This window comes from Perca fluviatilis, chromosome 10 (assembly GCF_010015445.1).
Source record: "Perca fluviatilis chromosome 10, GENO_Pfluv_1.0, whole genome shotgun sequence".
Lineage (NCBI taxonomy): Eukaryota > Metazoa > Chordata > Actinopteri > Perciformes > Percidae > Perca > Perca fluviatilis.
In genome coordinates this window covers 11,399,111-11,417,114 of record NC_053121.1, presented here as the reverse complement: position 1 = coordinate 11,417,114, position 18,004 = coordinate 11,399,111, and positions in this window count along the sequence as shown.

Genomic DNA, 18,004 nt, shown 5'->3' with positions numbered 1-18,004 from the left:
GGCCCTGCCCCAGTTTCAGCCATTACTACAGCAGATAACTTCTTAAATGAAATTAAAATATATTCAGGCCTATATAAAGAAATCCCTTGCTACCTGTGGAGGAAGGTGTGGCAATGCGTGACCTTTTACCTGGCTGCATAGGCTTTTCTGGTGTTATTCCGAAATCTGTGACCCATCAGAACGTGTGCTCTGTAGCGGGATCTACGTGCCGTTAATCATTTTGTGACTTTACGGGAAAAATCAGACCCAGGCAGAGGCATTAATAAAAACTATATAAAAATAGCGTTCTTTTCACTATTAGTCTCGTTTGCTGTTTCAGGTCATTTATGATCATCAGATGGAAAATTACACAGTTTCAGAAACATTTAAAAGTTACACATATTCACTATAAACTAATCAAAGACAGTTCATGAAGCTGCAGTTCCAAAAATCATGAAGTCACCTCCTCCTTATATTCCTTAAAGATAAAAATGTACCAATGGACACTTTTTGCCATGACACTGATAGAAAATCAAATGCAGAGAAGTGGGACTGCTTTGCACATTGTAACACACGATGAGTCAGGGAACTGCAGAAGAATTAGTCGAAGCAAGCCCAGCACTAACCAATCAATTTGTCACAGGTGACTGAGTAGATGGGTTAAACTTAATTAATATTTTAATGGGAAATTTACCTTTTGTGTGCTCGACTTTCAAGATGGATGAGTTGTGTAACCTGCCAGTGCAGCTGAGGTGGAAGTCTGAAATGGGAAAACATTTGAGCTTTGAGCTTCCTCCTACCAGTAGGGAGGAAAGTAATGATATCATCTTTGCTGATGATCGCTGGAATTGTTTGTCCATTGTTAATTATGAACACTAATGATAATTCACATGATGGTTTTCTGTATGTTTGGTTTGAGTTAAATCAATCAATCAATTTTATTTGTCACATGAAATTCAACGAGGTACAATTCCAGTGAAATGTAATCCCATCAGCTCCTTCAACTTGCACATGATTCATCATAAATCAGAATGTGGCCACCAGATCGGCACACAGGAAAAGAGTCACACTAATTTGCAAATGTGTAACCTCTGAAACCTCTCAGTTCATTTTAGTTTCCCAGGGCCTTATCAACGGTGCAGACCAAAATGTCTCTGGATGCAATTGGATGGACCTACAACCAATCAGAGCAACGGAGAGTGTGACGTAGCGCTTAGTGACACATGCAAGTTGGGCGGTGCTGGGTCCATTTTTTAGGCATTAAAAAATGGCGGACTGCTCACAAACTTCCTCAAATTACAGGGAAACTTACAGTACACAAAAATGTGTTTCATGTGAAAAAAAATTTAGGCGAGAAATAGGCAATGTGTAGTAACAGAATCTTGATTCATAATTGATCAGCACTGTCTAGTTTGATAATTTTATCGGAGTTTCATGAGCCTGGTGCGTTATGCTGGATGGACCTACAGGATGATGACGTTCCTCCGTCATTTTAAACCCGCCCCATATTAGACAAACAGTTGTCATTGGTCAGCCCAGAGTAGGTTGGCTGGAAATCTGTCTGAACGGGAGAGGGGCCAGACATATCTGCCAGAGCAAATGAAACATGAGCTCGCAGATTCGTCTGGCTTCCAGGCTAGCAAATGTTATTATGGTTCCCAAATTCTCTTGCATAAGTAAACATGTACTGTAGATTTCCGAGCAAATGGCTTAGTTGACAGTTGCCACCATCAGCAGCAGATGGATTTATATGCTGAACCTTACATGGATATATAAATGTAGTTTTGAGGCCATGTAGACATTCTCTTTCTCAGCCCATACACTCCCCAGAATCTCATTTCCAAGGTCTCCAACTTTGTGAAAGGCAAACAAAGCGACAGAGAATGCATCCTTGTTGGTAGTGTACTGGAGAGCAAACTGATTTCGCCCAAACAAATGACAGTTACAAAGTACCTAATAAAACATAGAGGATATGTGAAGCTGTGACAGCTGTAGCAAGTCATTTATTTACCCACTTCAGGTCAGTTTACAATGCATTTTAGATGCATATTGGAGCCTTGCTGATATCAGTCGCATATCTCTTTTTTGACAGAGTGTTCTGTCAAAAAAAAAAGAAGCAGATTTGACTTTATTCTGAGTCATGGCGACTCTGGTAGCGAGTGTGTTGGAACTTGGAAATTGAAGACAGACCAGCGGCAGCAAGCCATTTGTCACGGATGACTAAGTAAACAGGGTAGTCTTAATGAATATTTTAATTAAAGCATTACCTTTTTGAACTTTTGGCTTCTGACTTTTCTCCCGGCTGTCTCCATTGGTCTAGGCATCATTCCTTATTAATAGGAAAGTCATTAGCGATGCTGACAAACAGTCTGTTGTGTACACACATGCACAGACATGCATGCATAAGTAGATATACACACACATACTGAGGCATTGATGCATGTGTATTGTGCACTCATACACACGAGAATGTGCACGCATATACTGCAAACCGTCCTCATCTGAATATCACTGTCAGAACCCCATTCATTTTTCATAGTTAAGCAAACAGTAAATGAGTTCATTGCATGCCTAATAGCAAGTCAAGCTCTTTTTTTAAATGTTGGAGCAAACATACACATATGGAGGCAGGGATGCACAGTCACAAACAAAGGCAATGTTCCCGTGTGTGCAGACAAGCATGCACACATAATTATGCAGACAAAACAGATCAGCAGCTTTAAGATCTGTAGTGAATTTAAATAGAAAAAAGCTGACAAAGCTGTTGTGCCATTTATCACACTACTATCATAATATGTTCCTCCGTTTTTTTTTCTTCAATAACTGCACAAGGACTCTTTTGTTTTTCTTGTACTTATTTTTATTTGACTGAAATTAGACACATAGCAATGTCAGCAAAAACAACTGGTGTCATTATTAGGAACTCCTTAGAATGTGTGCTATCCACTATAAAAAAATGTTTTTACTATTAAATCTCAAGAGTAAATAAGTCACCACTAGTTACGTTGTGTTATGTAGATTTAAAAGAAAAATTCAACATTTGGTAAATGAGCTTATTCAATTCTATAACAGCTAGATAGATAGATAGATAGATAGATAGATAGATAGATAGATAGATAGATAGATAGATAGATATAATAAAGACTGGAATCAGGCGACAACAGCTAGTTTGAACTATTTCTAGTTCTGCACACGTGAACCACGACTTGTTTTTACACTTTGAGTTCCATACGGATTCAAAAAAAACAAGACATAACGTGTTCATTAGTGAGCTTTAGAGGAACTGGTAATGCAAATTTGTCTTTGTGCAAAGCTAAGCTAACCGTATCCTGAGGTAGTCATCAGATTCCATAAGCTGATCATATGTTTTGTTTGTTAAATTTGTACAAAAATTCCCTGTGAAATGTAGTGGAGTAGAAGTATAAAGTAGCGTAAAATGGAAATACTAATTATATATCAATATACTAATGGTAACAGAGTATTTTAACATACTTTAAAACATGTCTGGAGGGGGACTTTTAAGTATTAGGGGCATGTATGTAACATATCATTGACAATTTTAGACTTGTGAATCCTTCAGCTTTTTTAAATATTCAAATGTTATCTTCAGGTGCCACTTGGGGCTGCCAGAGCGCAGAGTCACCTTGCAAGGAACAGTATTTTACTTTATTGTGTCAGGAGTTGCTTGCATCATCAATAGACACAAGAGGCTTTACATACACTGGCAGAAAACCCAAGACATTTCACAAATTAGCTCTATTTTTTCCTCTCTGTCTCTCCATCCTCTCTTGAAAGTTTGATTGGCAGAACATCACTGAGTATGAACATCACTGAATAGGAACACACACACACACACACACATACACACTGTGCCTTCTGTCTATCCCAACACACCACCTGTTATCTCTGAGGTACCCCCAGTATTTCCATATTTGGACCAGTGAATAATAATATGACTGGGGGCCTTTGGGAGTAGGCTGGGCTTATTATTGTGTCAAGACTCCTGAGTATAAACTGACAGGGTTATGGCAACACATACACACGCACACACAGGTTCGCACACACACACACACACACACACACACACACACACACACACACACACACACACACACACACACACACACACACGCCCTGTGTTCCTCTGTTTTTATCCTTTGGCTATAATACAGATCAACACCAGTGGGATTCAGTGTTTTATTATTATTATTTAGTACCAGCAGGCATAGAAGCTAGCAATCATAAACAAAGTTTATTTCAAAGTTTGTGTTAGTGTGTTCAGCCAGAAAAGGATTTTAGTCTTTTTCTCATTTGTGTGTGTTTGTGCGCACGTGCAAGTGTTTGTGTATTTTCAGTTTGTGTATTTGTAAGTTTATAAATGCAAAGTTTAATGTGAAGAATGTGTGTGTGTGCTGATGATATTTGCATACATGTTCTAATAGTGTGTGTATCTCTGTATATAGTTTGTGTTCACGTATCTGTGTAGGTGTGTGTGTGTCTTCTGAAATAACTGAGAACATAATCTGAAGATATCACACTAATCAGAGATGACCTAGATAAAAGTGATGAGAAAATCCATTATAAAAGGCAAGTCAAATAACATAAGTGTTTGTGAGAGAAATTTAAAGATGGTAATGGAGAAATTTGTAGATTTGTAGAGGGAAAACATACTGTATACCCATATAGTCAATGTATCCTACCAAACAGAATAAATGGCAGTAGTTACAGAGCAGTGGAGTGGACTAACCTGACTCCGCCAGATGGATTGCTTCGCATTTGCTCGGCATACCCATCTGGGAACTTTCCGTTGGAGAACTTTTGGGAAGGGGCGAAAATACTGGTTAGCTGATTGGATAAACCATCTGTCTATCACCACCTATGTTGGTGATAGACGGGCCAAATCAACCAATCAGATCAACGTATAACAAGCGTATGACATGATACACAAAAACATCTTTTCCTCCGAGAAAAGCCTCCAGTGCCTTTTTTTTGCTCTTCTTTCAATGAAGGAATACTTTCTAATTCGGATCAAACTTGCACGATAGCTACGCTCATCTCATCCGTGGAAGCCAGCATGTTGTTTAGACTGAACAGTCGCTTCTCGTTGCGTCATACCTAAACCCGCCTCAAAACCAACGCTGATTGGTTGATTGTTTGGCGAACGGCTCCAAATTTTCTCTATCTCAAGATGCCAGAGTGATCTACGAGTGGAAAACTGGAGCTCGCAAGATCAGGACGGTCTCACGAGGCTAGGAGTGGACAGGGTTATATAATCTGACCAGAGGTCTGGCAATGAATGTTGTATTCCGTTTTTGCCTATTCAATGCTGGGCTCTGTAAGGGATTCCAATACAAGGATGGAAAAGAAGCCCTACTGGTTGAGTCAATATAAAAAATGAGTGTGATTATTAAACTGATCATATTAAACACTGTACATAATAACTTAAAGATGGAAGTAAGCTATGAGTGATTAAGAGCACTGGGGTAACACTAGTATAAATAAAGTGACTCAGGAAAAGCCCCCAAATAAAGATATTTTAACTCAAAAACATTACCCCATTGTGGCACATGAGTAAAGCATTGATTGATTTTCATTTAACAATGAAAAAAGACGTATTTTTATTGAAGATAAGCGCATCACTTAGCCTTGAAAGGTGGACAGAACAGTTTCAAATACATACACCAGTCACTTAACAGATTATTAAATTATATTCATTATTTTTAACATTACTCTACATGAATGTTACATTTAACAGATAGATAGAGATAAATAAATATAAATACATAGATAGCTAGATAGATAGAGATAAAATATATATATATATATAAAGATACATACATAGATAGCTATAGCAGAGATAAATAAAGCGATTGACAAGATTTACACACAGACACACACACACACACACACTTAATTTACCTTAATGGTTGTAGGATATTCCAAAACTAAAACCAATGAAAGGACAAAACAATAAAAAGCCCCAAAAACAGACCAAAGCATGGACAAAGCCTATTGAATTATCTGTGTACGAAATGTACTACATACAAAGCTGACTTGCTATACCACAAAAGCTAACCAAAAAGATCTTCAATTTGAAAATGTGGTAAAACTCTCAGCTTTTAAGCTTTGAATGAACTGTCACTGCATTGATGACTTGTAACTTTTTGTTTGGGGCTTGGAGCGAGTCACTTTAGTGCCTTTTAAACTTGGTGCTTTTGTAGGCTTTTTTGCACTTGCATGACCTAAAATGTGGATGTAGTGTTTGCAGAATAATCAGCTTTAGAGATGTTTTCAGAGGTAGCTGCAGGCAATCAGGAGACACTTATACCTGTATTCACCGGTGTGGTGAATATTTGGGTTTAGTCAGGTTTAATCAGTCCGTCACACAATCAAACACAAGTTACTATTGCTAAACAAAACACGCTTCAACAAAAGTAAAATGTACTTTATAGTGCACTTTTTTACAGATAAAAATCACTAAGAGCTTTACATAAAACATACAAGATGATACATGATTAAACACAATTCAAATCTCAACGTCATACATGAAAAAGAAAGTGCTGACAGGTCAACCAAAAGCATATTTAAAAAGGTAGGTCTTTACCTGATTTTTAAAAGAGTCCACAGAAACAGCAGGACTGTAAGGGTTGGAGCAGAGCATTCCAGTCTCGGTGATACTGACTGTAAAGATCGATTACCACGGGTATATGGTTGCAGTAGGTCGGCCACATATGCAGGTGCCTGATAGTGCAATGCTCTGTAAGTTAGTGTGAGACTTTTGAACTGAATACTATATTCGACAGGGAGCCAGTGAAGATATTTGAGAACAGGGGTGATGTGAGATCGTCCATTTGTCCTCGACTGGACTGAAGGCGATCACGGGCAGACATAGTGAATGCAGAGAACAGTGTGTTGCAATAGTCAATGCGATATGATATAAATGCATGCAAAAGAACCTCCCACTATCCATCTGCGGCCGTTCTGTATTTCTACTAGTGGAAGTTTGCAACCCTACACACACATTAAGCAGAAATCTATAATCATCATACCAACTGCTGTAATTATTATGAATCATGTATAAATCATATATCTGTATATCTGTGTCTGTGTCCCAACCGGCTGCGGCAGATGGCCGTCCACCAAGAGCCAGGGTCTGTCTGAGGTTTCTGCCTGTAAAAAAGGTTTTCTTCGCCACTGTGGCACCAAATGCTTGCTCGTGGGAAGAGTGTGGTCTAGACCTACTCTATCTGTAAATTGTCCTGAGATAACTCCTGTTGTGATTTGACACTATAAATAAAGTGTAAAGCAACTTAATTAATTTATAAAGTCAGCAACAGTTCAGACTAGTCATTCAAACACGGGCCAGTCAGACTGTCAACCGCAATGAAACATCAAGTCGTTGAAATGGACATGTCACTGATGATAAAAAAATGGGTAATGATAAAAATCTCTGCTCTCATTCTGTATTGATTGCAGAATTTAGCAGCAGAAAGTTGTATTATGCATCATATTGCGATATTGTTCTTTGCTTCCTCATCAGTGTAGCATCATGTGTCTGTCAGTTTCCCCTTGACAATAAAAATGCTTTGAGTAGCTGGTTTTACTTTCATCTCAGCCCCTTTCGAATTATCATTCAACATGGCAAAAAACCTGTTTGCAGGGCACTGTTTTAGTTACACTTGTCATACAGTATCAATCATCCATCCGTGCCCTGATAGGCAGCAGACAAATCCCTGCCTGCCATCATTACTGACCGACGGTTCCGATGCCTTAATGAAAGCCTTCTTTAATAGCCTGAATCCTGCAGGGAAATTAAAATATAACTAACTTTTATACACGAAACTAAGGGTGTGTTCCGATCGCCTAGTAGTTTCCAGCAAAGTTGACTGTACAGGGTATTCAGCCGTGTTAAGTAAGATTCCAAACATGGTTTGGGGGGGAAGTAGCGGGCCTGGATTCCAAACCGTAGGGAGCAAAAATGCTCAGTTTAAAATGAACTGCGACCTGTGTTGGCAAGAACTGAATAACGGTAAATCACTTTGCCAGAAGTTGACAGGCAAGATTACCCATCAGTCATTGCGCCTCACTGGAATGATACTGTCATGATCTTGTAAATTAATTAAATCACATTTATTCAAAAGTAACATACATTTTATAGAATGTTTTGTAATGGTACTAACTTTTTTTTTTTTTTGTTCAGTAGTGAAAATTTTCCACAGTAGCAGCAACACAATGTGTTTACATTACCAGGGTAATGCACGGAGGAAGTAATATCTGTTTTTTTAATCCCACTCCTGCCCACTCCCATTGGATTTCTTACCATTAACGCCCGCTCCCGCAGTTTGTGTGTTGGGTCCCGCACCGCGAATATTACATTAAGTTTCAATAGATTGGCCATTGATTTTGTGTCATCTCCCCTCCCACAGGAAAACTAGTTATTTTACTGTGTAGTATTAATAAATATGCATACCTGTCGGTAATAAGTAGCAAAATTACATTCTAGTGCAATAATTAGTTATTCTAGTGCAATAGGGGCAAAGTGACATTGTATTCCTTTATTTATTTCACTTATTTCAGAAAGTGTTGTTGGCTGTGGTTTGTTTTGCCCAGGTTGTTTTATTTCATTTCGTTTCCCTGTCTTTTAACGCACTCTTAAAGACGAACTGTGCAGTTTTTTTTTTTTTTGCTTAATTTACCTTAACTGAACAGCTTCGGAGTCATTGGAATGGTTATATGACTATTTTCGAGTTGAATGGTGGTCATCTCGCCCCCCCCCTAGCGCCTGTGAGCCGAAAAACCACCCTTGCAACTTTCGCCTGGCGAGCCGCCAGACTCAGCATCAGGAAGTATCGCGTTATATCAGGTCTCGCGATGTAACAAATTGCTTCACGCCACTGCACACATACGCCCATTCAGGAACCAGCTAACAAGGTAGCTATGGAGTTTTTCACACTTTCGTCATGGCTGAGCTGGCAAAAAAGAAAAAGCTAGGAAAGCATTGTCGGAGGAACAGAGAAAGAGGAAACGACAGACTGACCGAGTGAGGACTTAGACACAAGTAAACATAAGAGCTGCCAAATATCTATTCCAAAGCTGTAGGGGAAGCTCTATAGAGAAACCTGTGAGCAAAAAAGCGAGAAAACAGCAAAGAAATGGCCAAATCTGCATAGCGCCCATTTAACAGATTTCATGTTAATGTCCCTGTTGATTGGATCCCTCACGCCAGCATAGCAGAAAGGGGCGGAGAGCCCTGGGAAAGAAGTGGGAGAGGGAGTAGAGCAGTATTAATAAAGTGTTTGGCTGGTGTTCAAATGGATGCACTGGGTGCGTTGCTGATTTTCTTATGAAACCTAGCTAGGAGAACGTAATAGTCGGTTACAGCACTATATCAGGAGCAGAACGAGATTTGTGTTGGGCCCTGCGGGATCCCAAACCTAACGCAGTCCTCTAGTGCAAATGGAGGAATTTTGTCAAGGGAATTTGCTCTAAAGTACAATCCCTGAACAGGGAGCAGGGAATACTACTGTTTATGTATGCTGTGGAACGGAACGCACCCTAAACGTAAAAGAAATTCAAAGCCAAAGTAGTATGTAATTAAATTATGTATGTGTACCACATACTTCAGCTGATTGCATCTTATGCCATCCAATGTTTATATGCTGTAAATACCTTGAGATGCCTGCTGTTTTAGCGTTTATGCACTGGTGAGTCAATTAGGCTGCTTCTTTTGAGTGCATGCATGCACCTAAGAATGCGATGCACCCCAGAGACTGTCGTCTTTGATAGTCCAGCCACTGGCCTGAACTCTATTCTCCTCCTCTTCCTCTTTGCCTTCCTCCTCTGCTCCTCTGATCCACAGACGGATGAAAACATTGAAGAGGAGGAGGAAGGGGAAGGGGGAGATCAAACACATGGCAATCTAAAAAGAGAGGAAGAAATCCAATTAAGGACAGAAGAAGAAGGAAATGTATGCAATCAGATGATTTCCCCACCAAAGGCAACGGTATAACAGGCTCTAAGACTCGTTGTTTATGCATCACAGGAAAAAATAAAAGTCAGCTGAGAGAGGAAGCAGGAAGGAGAGATTGCTCCATGGGTAATTGGGCTCTAAAGTAACTGTTCAGTTTAGAGCAATAAAGCAGATTGTTTTGCTCATTGTGATTAATGTTCTCCTTCCCAATATCAGGGAAAGTAAGCAGAAATATGTTATATAAGTGAGCTTGAAAGGAACATATTCAACTAGATACAGAAGTAATGGAGATTATTTCACCTCCGTAATTATGCATTCATTGATCCAACCTTTTTCTTCAAAAGCCATAATGAAAACTGTACATTACTCAGCTGTACAGAAGATTTAATTTACATTTGTGTTTCAAAATCAGCTTGATTAACAAATCTGCAGACAGCTCCAAATTGTGTGAGATGGCAGCACTTGTATATGCAGTATTTTGGCCTTTTGCATAGTAAGTAAGAACATTTATTTGTAGAGCACCTTTTAAAAGCAGACATCAAAGTGCTTCACAATAAAAGACAAAACAGCAAGTAAGCGCAACAGACATGAAATGCTAAACTAAAACAAAGAACTACAAAACTAAGGACATTTACTCTATAATTTTATTTTATTTTAGTTAGTTTTGCAAACAGACAATACAGTTTTAGTTAGCTATCGGTTTTTTTGTAATGCCTCGTTTTTATTTTTATTTCTATTTCAGTTAACGACAATGTTTTTTCCCACCTAGTTTTTATTATTTCCTCCATTCGTTAACGATTATAACCTTTGTCTTGATTGCTCCGGTGCTGCTGGAAATTCCGTGGGATGTCCCTCTTTTCGGCTGGATGTCCGTCACCTTCCGCTTTCTTTGTGTGGAAATTTTACTACTTACTTACTTACTAGTTACTCTCAGATGAGAGTTTGAATTCAAAGCCAAAGTAATCTAAATTGGAGTAACATGAGACCTTTTGGAGGACTTGGTAAGAAACTTGGCAGCAGCATTTTGGACAACTTGTAAGCAATTTTGTTAAGTCTTGCTAAGGCAGGTGAAAAGGGAATTGCAGAAGTCAAGACAGGAGGAAATAAACACATGAATAATTATCTCCAACTCAGCTGGGGAAACCTTGGGCCTGAGTTTAGCAATGGTCCTCAGCTGGTAGAAACAGGAGCGAAAAAGTGTGAGGCAGTGGTGATGCATCTGTACATATGTACTTTTTATGGTACCAAAAAAATGGGTAAAAATCAAAATTAGTGATGGCCAAATGAAGCCTCATGAAGCTTCGTGAACCATTTTCTTTATTTTCTGAGCCCACTAGACAGCGCTCTCTGTTTAACAAAGGGTTGAAAGCCAACAAATTCTCTTTCCCAACTCGTCAAATACTGACATTTGGTTTAGGACCCAGTTTGGCGTCACTTTTTAATGCTCTGGGTATCCCTTTGGCGTCATTTTTCAACATGCAGGGTTTGAGAAAGCTCATTAGTGGGGTTTAAAAATTTACGTTTCAGTCCCACGTGGGAAAACAATGGTACACGAACCCTGGTCACCTAGGTGAAATTCCTGTGTTGTTTGATGCATCCACCACCCCAACCTCCCTCCTTCACAGATTTTCGGTCTTTAATATCACTTGCTACTAGTCGCTACCGTTATCAATTTTCATACTACTTCATCTTACGGCGCCGCAGTCGAGCTGCTGCTCTGTCGGGTGCGTCCCATACAGATGCTAAAGGGTGCCTTGTGTGTCGGTATCTGACGCTAAGGGTCACTGACCAAGCATCAGTATTTGACAAGTTGGGAATGAGGTTGATGCTGAATTGCCATTCGTTGAGCATTTTTCTTTAAACCAAGAGCGCTATCTAGTGGGCTTCGAATCTAAATAAAATGGTTCACAAAGCTTTATGTGGCTCCATTTGGCCATCACTACTAAAAATGCACGAATACAGACACGTAACTATCGGTAAGCAGGGTATGCGGTTGCTTATGGGCCCGGACCAATCAGGGGCCCGCATGACTGGAAGATATTGATTGACAGCCGGGGGCCCCTATCGCATTTTCATTACTTGCGACAATTCCAGCAGTCCCACGTGCAACCACTGACCAAGCGGGAGTGAGAACGGGTCAAATTCATTTCCTTGTTTCTGATATGAAAACGAGACCGTTCTCTTAATACATCAATGGACGAGACACGTGTGTGACTCAAACATCTCACATTTACCAACAAAACGTACAGCAAAAGACCGTGAAAAAAACATTTCAGACCGTCCTGCCAGTATACATTTTAACATCAATGTACGCTGTAACGATTTTTCACTATAAAGGTGCTGAAAGCTCTTGCTGTTTCAATCCTGTTGGCTCTCTGCAGTGGGCGGTGCTGCTGCTCCGTTCCCCCCGCGACTGACGCGCGCACACACACACAAACACACACAATCACACACGGTGGATGCAGGAAAAAACCGCAGATGAGAAATACAGGATGACCTAAATTGAGGACAGCTATGCTTGTTATTGTAAGTGCAATGATAAGATAAAGTCCATTAAGTACTTTATCAAACCGTATGAATGTGTGTCCCAGGCCAGGTTTGGAAATTAACTAACAATGTAAAGATCAACAAGCCCTGACAGTGACATATATGTTCATATTTGATTCATTCAATAAATTATTATTTTTTGTCTAAATCCACCAGCCATTTTCATATTATACCAACATTTGCAGCATCCTGAGCCTTTTTGGCAAGGTTCCTAGGAAATCTCCGCCCAGAGTAATTAATTAATACTAATAATTATTATTCTCCCCAAAACAAGTTTCCTTTTTATTTTTAAAGAACTATACATTTTTTTGTGCAACTTTTACTGTCTTCCGCAACTTCATTGCAACAAAAGACATTGCAACTTTTATCTCAATTTTTTACAAAAGCTCCCGCGAAATCAGGCATTTTGGGCCGCAACAATCTCAAAAAAAGGCCGCGTAATCCTGGAAGGACTGCCCTTGTGTGTTTTTTCATGTGTTATGGTGCGCATTCACCAGTGTTTTTTTGTTGTGGTGCGTGTAGGATACTTATGATTTTGTCAGTCATCTCATCTCTTATATGCTGTGTCTCTATGATCCTATCCTGTCCTATTCATGGTAGCCTACTCATGGACGTTGCACCGTCATCACGTGCTGTAGTAGGGGGGCCCGCCTTGATAATCCTGCTTAGGGACCCGGTGTTGGCTCGTTACGCCACTGCACAAATAGCCATTCAACATCTTCCATTTTGTATAAAGAATTGGTTTAAACTGTTTTAGGACGTGTGATTTTATAATCTCAGGTAATTTCAGGGTTAGAAAATAGCTAAAAGCAACAGTGTCAATACAAAGAGGGAAAGAAAAGAGAGGAAGGAAGGAGAAGTCCCAGGAGAGAAGGGGGGGTATCTGTTCATTTTGAGTTGCACTGCCCTTCAATGTCCCTCATCTACCAGCCCTTCAATGCCTCCACCCTGGAGACTTGTACTGAGGCTCTGTGTGTGTGTTTGTGTGAGCATCACACACACACACACACACACACACACACACACACACACACACACACACGTGCAGAGCCTCAGTGTGTGTTGTGTATGCGTGTTTATGTGAGTGATAAAGCAAGACCACATATATTTCATTAAAGTGAATTCTGTGCTTCTCTGTTTGTGTACCTGTGTACGTGTGGCAGGTTATTATCTGTCATCACATATTAAATAGCTAATTTCCATACAGTTGGGATACCCATGCTGAGCTGTACCACAGTCAAGCACAATCAGAGCTTGCAATGTGTGCGCGGCATGTTTACATACAGCGGAGAGCACCTGTTATCTGCAGCATGGAATCTAACCGGCTGACTGTGGCTGTTTCCCCTGGTAGAATTCCTCTTGATCTGCTATCAAAAAAAGGGCGTCCGTATTTTTGTGTGTGTAAACCAATCTGTATTGAGCAATAGCAGTTTGCATTAACCTCTGTGGCAAATACTACTGCATTTCCTTTAGCTGCTTCACGTCCTCATACGTAAACATGTATGACCATAGACCGGAGAGTACCAGCGCTAGGCGCACGTTGTGAAACGATCACGTTCTTAACCCATGGTAAACTTGAAACAAAACTACTTGGTTAGGGTTTAGGAAAAGATCATGGTTTGGGTTAACATAAGTGGTTAAAATAAAGTTACATACGTAAGTTAAAATAAGTCAGCGTTTACTTTTGGTTTCACATGGGACACGAGCAGCAGCAGCCTATGATAATTGACCATATATTTATATATGGTCATTAACCTTGTACTGTAAGCATCCAGACATAGTCTGTTTGTCTTGCTACCCCCTTAATGTTTTGCAGTCCCTTCATTATATGCCTGGGCAGGTTATTGTATCGGTCCAGTTATATACAGTAAATTCTTCTATCAACATATCCTGCACCAATATTTCACATTAAAAGGTGATGGTAGGTTTTTGATTTGAATAATTTGTATCAAACAACAGAATTGCAGAGTAGAAATGAAAACTGTATGTCTGTAAAACTCAAAGTAGCAAATTATTAAATATGACATGACTGTGGCTGAACCGATGGTATACTGATGGTTACATAAGTGTCCATATAAAAAGTAGAAAGAGGCTGTGATCAAAATGTGGAGTTAATGAAGGACGACAGCAGCTTGGCCATCAGAATACTCTACGGAGCTACAGTGAATTGTCAGATCCGCTCCACTTTCAAGAGGCGATGGGAATAACATTAAAACAGGGCTGTAAAGAGCTTCCATGACCTCCAATGATGAAATAGACTAAAATAAAGCTTAACACTCATGACTGCAGTCGTGCAAATGGATTTAGGTTGGCCTCTCCGAGCATTGTAATGTCTAGTGCTCGGGTCTCAGTGACAGATACTCCATGATGAAAAATGACCAAATTCAAAAGGTTTGTTATTAGTGGGACATAAGAGCATGATGAAAATATTCTGAAATCTTTGGAAATAGTGTAATGTGGTTTGTCAGAAATAATTGCTCCAGACAGGTAAGGATTCAACGCATTCTCATGAACGGGTTCGTATATCGTGCGAAAGCGTATGCACAACAATTCGTATGATATCCTACGAAATTGCGGCGACCGCCGGCCGGTCACTTGATGACCGGTCACATGACAGTTACGTTTAGCGGTCTTTGCAGTTAAATTAAGCCAAGAAAGGTTACTGCGAGCTGGGTACAGGGCACCGTGAGGTTACGGTAATTTCAGCGGCTGTTGCATTTGAGTTTAGCCGACAAAAGGAAACTGTAAACCGGGTAACAGGCACCGTGAGGGTTGCAGTGACTGTCCTGTGGCGAAACGAAAAATATTGCGGTTTGGGTTAAAACACCGGCCCCCTTAAGTAGTTCTCCTGGGACACAAACACCTGTTTCCTGGGTGGTCTTGTGTTTTCCCCTTAACTTCTATCAGGACACAAACTCTGCTCGCCCGCTTGAAACCTCCTCCCTACGTGACCAGCGGTCTCCCTAATTTTGTAGGATATAATATGAATTGTTGTCCATTCGTTTTGATAAGATATCATACGAATCTGTTCAAGAGAATGCGTTGCATTATTAAAAATTAATAAAGTCGCTCACTGGAGTGGAATTCACTTTAGAAAAAAAAGTAGAAGAAAAACAGCAAGTTTTCACTGTCCTTTTTAGAATTCAGATGACAATATGCCATAGTTGAGAATAATCAGACATGCATTAATAGCAGATGTTCTACAATGAATAAATTAAAGAAAATCACATTATTTCAGACTGATAAATTATGTGATGAAAAGCTTCAACAACATTTTGCTGAAGAAATAAAAGTCACATTTTTGATGAAAACCTTGTATGTCTGTGAATTCTAGATAACAGGTTTTCAGGGACAGATGTCACCAACCAAGATGAAAACAGTCACAGTCATCAAGGACATACGAGAATGCAGAACTTGAATATGATGCATAGTTTTGGTTTTGATGAAACATGTATGTTCAGGATAGTAAAATAATAATACAGAGAACCAAAGACAGGCGGAAAATATAAAAAAAATATGCTTGATGATTGGAGTGCATGTCTTTGATTATGTCAGATCATCACATTTTCTTCTTCTTTGTGGCTGTAATACTTTGAATTACAAAGCACTCAGCATTATTTTTTATTAACAATTTTGCATATTTCTCTTTTGTTTTTTTTTCGATCCTTGTTTTGGAAATATGCAATTTAGTCTTTTTTTAGCAGAGCATATTTCTTGGTTTTAGCTCCACTTTCTGTCAAGCTCGAAAGAAAATGTGCCCTTATTTACATTTTTTTCTAGCTCAAATTCTTAGCAGAGTAAACTGCTTTTCAAGTGTCATTTATTACATTCAGTGTGCCACCAAAATGGATTAATTTTTGTAAACAGTACAGGTCACTGAATCACATCCTCTGCTACTCTCCATATCACATACACACTCGTATGCTTGCACACAAATATCAGCACACATGTAAAAGTGCAAGTTCACATGCGCGCACACACACACACACACACACACACACACACACACACACCAACACACACACACACACACCATCCATTAGAGGCAGACAGGTGACAGCAGGCAGTGGTGGCATACTGTGACAAGAATGACACCTTCTTTAATCACAGAGGACACACACACACAAACACACACACACACGCTCACACCTAGACTCTGTGATTAAAAAAGGACAAAACTGAAAAAACATCGGAAGAGGAGGAGGAAGGGTCAAGAAGGGCAGAGGAGAAGACAACATATTACAGTGACTTAGAAAAGGTGTGTGGAGATATACTTGTTCAGCAGCGCAGAGAGGCGACAAATGAGAAGACAAGGGACAAAACAAAAGAGGACAAGGGAATTTCCTGCTGGAGAAGGCAGGGTGAGAAAAAAGAAGACAAGTGGATGCAGGGTGGGGAAGAAGACGGCTGTATGATTCACTTCTTCCCCAATGAAATGTACCAGATGTTCAGCTGTCAGGTGTTATGAACCTGTCTGCTCCCACTGTGTCCTCTGTCATCTGCTGCTAGTGAGAAAGACAGCCAGCGGCTCACAAGTTTTCTCCTCTTTTTAGGTATTCATCGTGGTTAAATCTCTTATGTTCTCCTCTGTTCTGCTCTGCTGCCCTTTGAGGTACAAACGCAGGTAATTTCCTGGAATTTTATAGACTTGTCTGCAGGCATGACAAAGCAACTCAAGAGTGACTAGATGCGATCCCTAGCAATGCGAAGATGCTCAGTCATGAAATTTAGAATGACCTGTTGGATGCTGCGTGCACTCTCCTGTTGCGACGGATTAAGCGTGAACTGCATGAGGGATCTTTCTGTTATTTTAGCAGACGAGTTTAAGGATGTATCTAAAAAGCAGCTGGTGGCCACTAGCTTACGGTATGTACACATGGGGACTGTGCGAGGACGCGCTGTTGGCCTTGTAGCCACAGACAACATGACTGCTGATGCAATAGCCCGATCAGAGGTCATTGGAATTGGAGCGAGGGTGTGACACCAGGTGGGATTCAAGATCGGCCGCAGTGACAAAAGTTTTCATTCTGTATGATGTTATCGTGGAGGTGCTGGCACAGTACGCGGAAGAGGGGGCACAGAGTGAGATTGAAGCACAGTCACTCCTTCAGCAGATCAGAACAAAAAAGTTCATATTCCTCCTAGTACTTTTCAAACAGTTGTTCAGTTAATCAGACTTCACGTCCAAAAGCCTCCAGACCATCACCACATCAGTGACAGACACAGTTAATTTGATCAAGAACCTCAAATATGAACTGACAGACATTGGCTCCGTTGACTGTGCGTTCTCAAAGATGTTGGCAACAACAAATAAGATGATATAGGGTCATGATGTCGAGAACTGGGATGTACCCAGAACATCTCAAAAGTCTTGTTAAAGGGATGGACATATGCAATGGGGACGTTTTCCCGAATATCCAAGCTTTCTTAAAAGCTCTGATAACACTGCCAATGACATCCTGTACAGTTGAACGCATCTTTTCCAGTGCCAACCGGATTAAAACACCA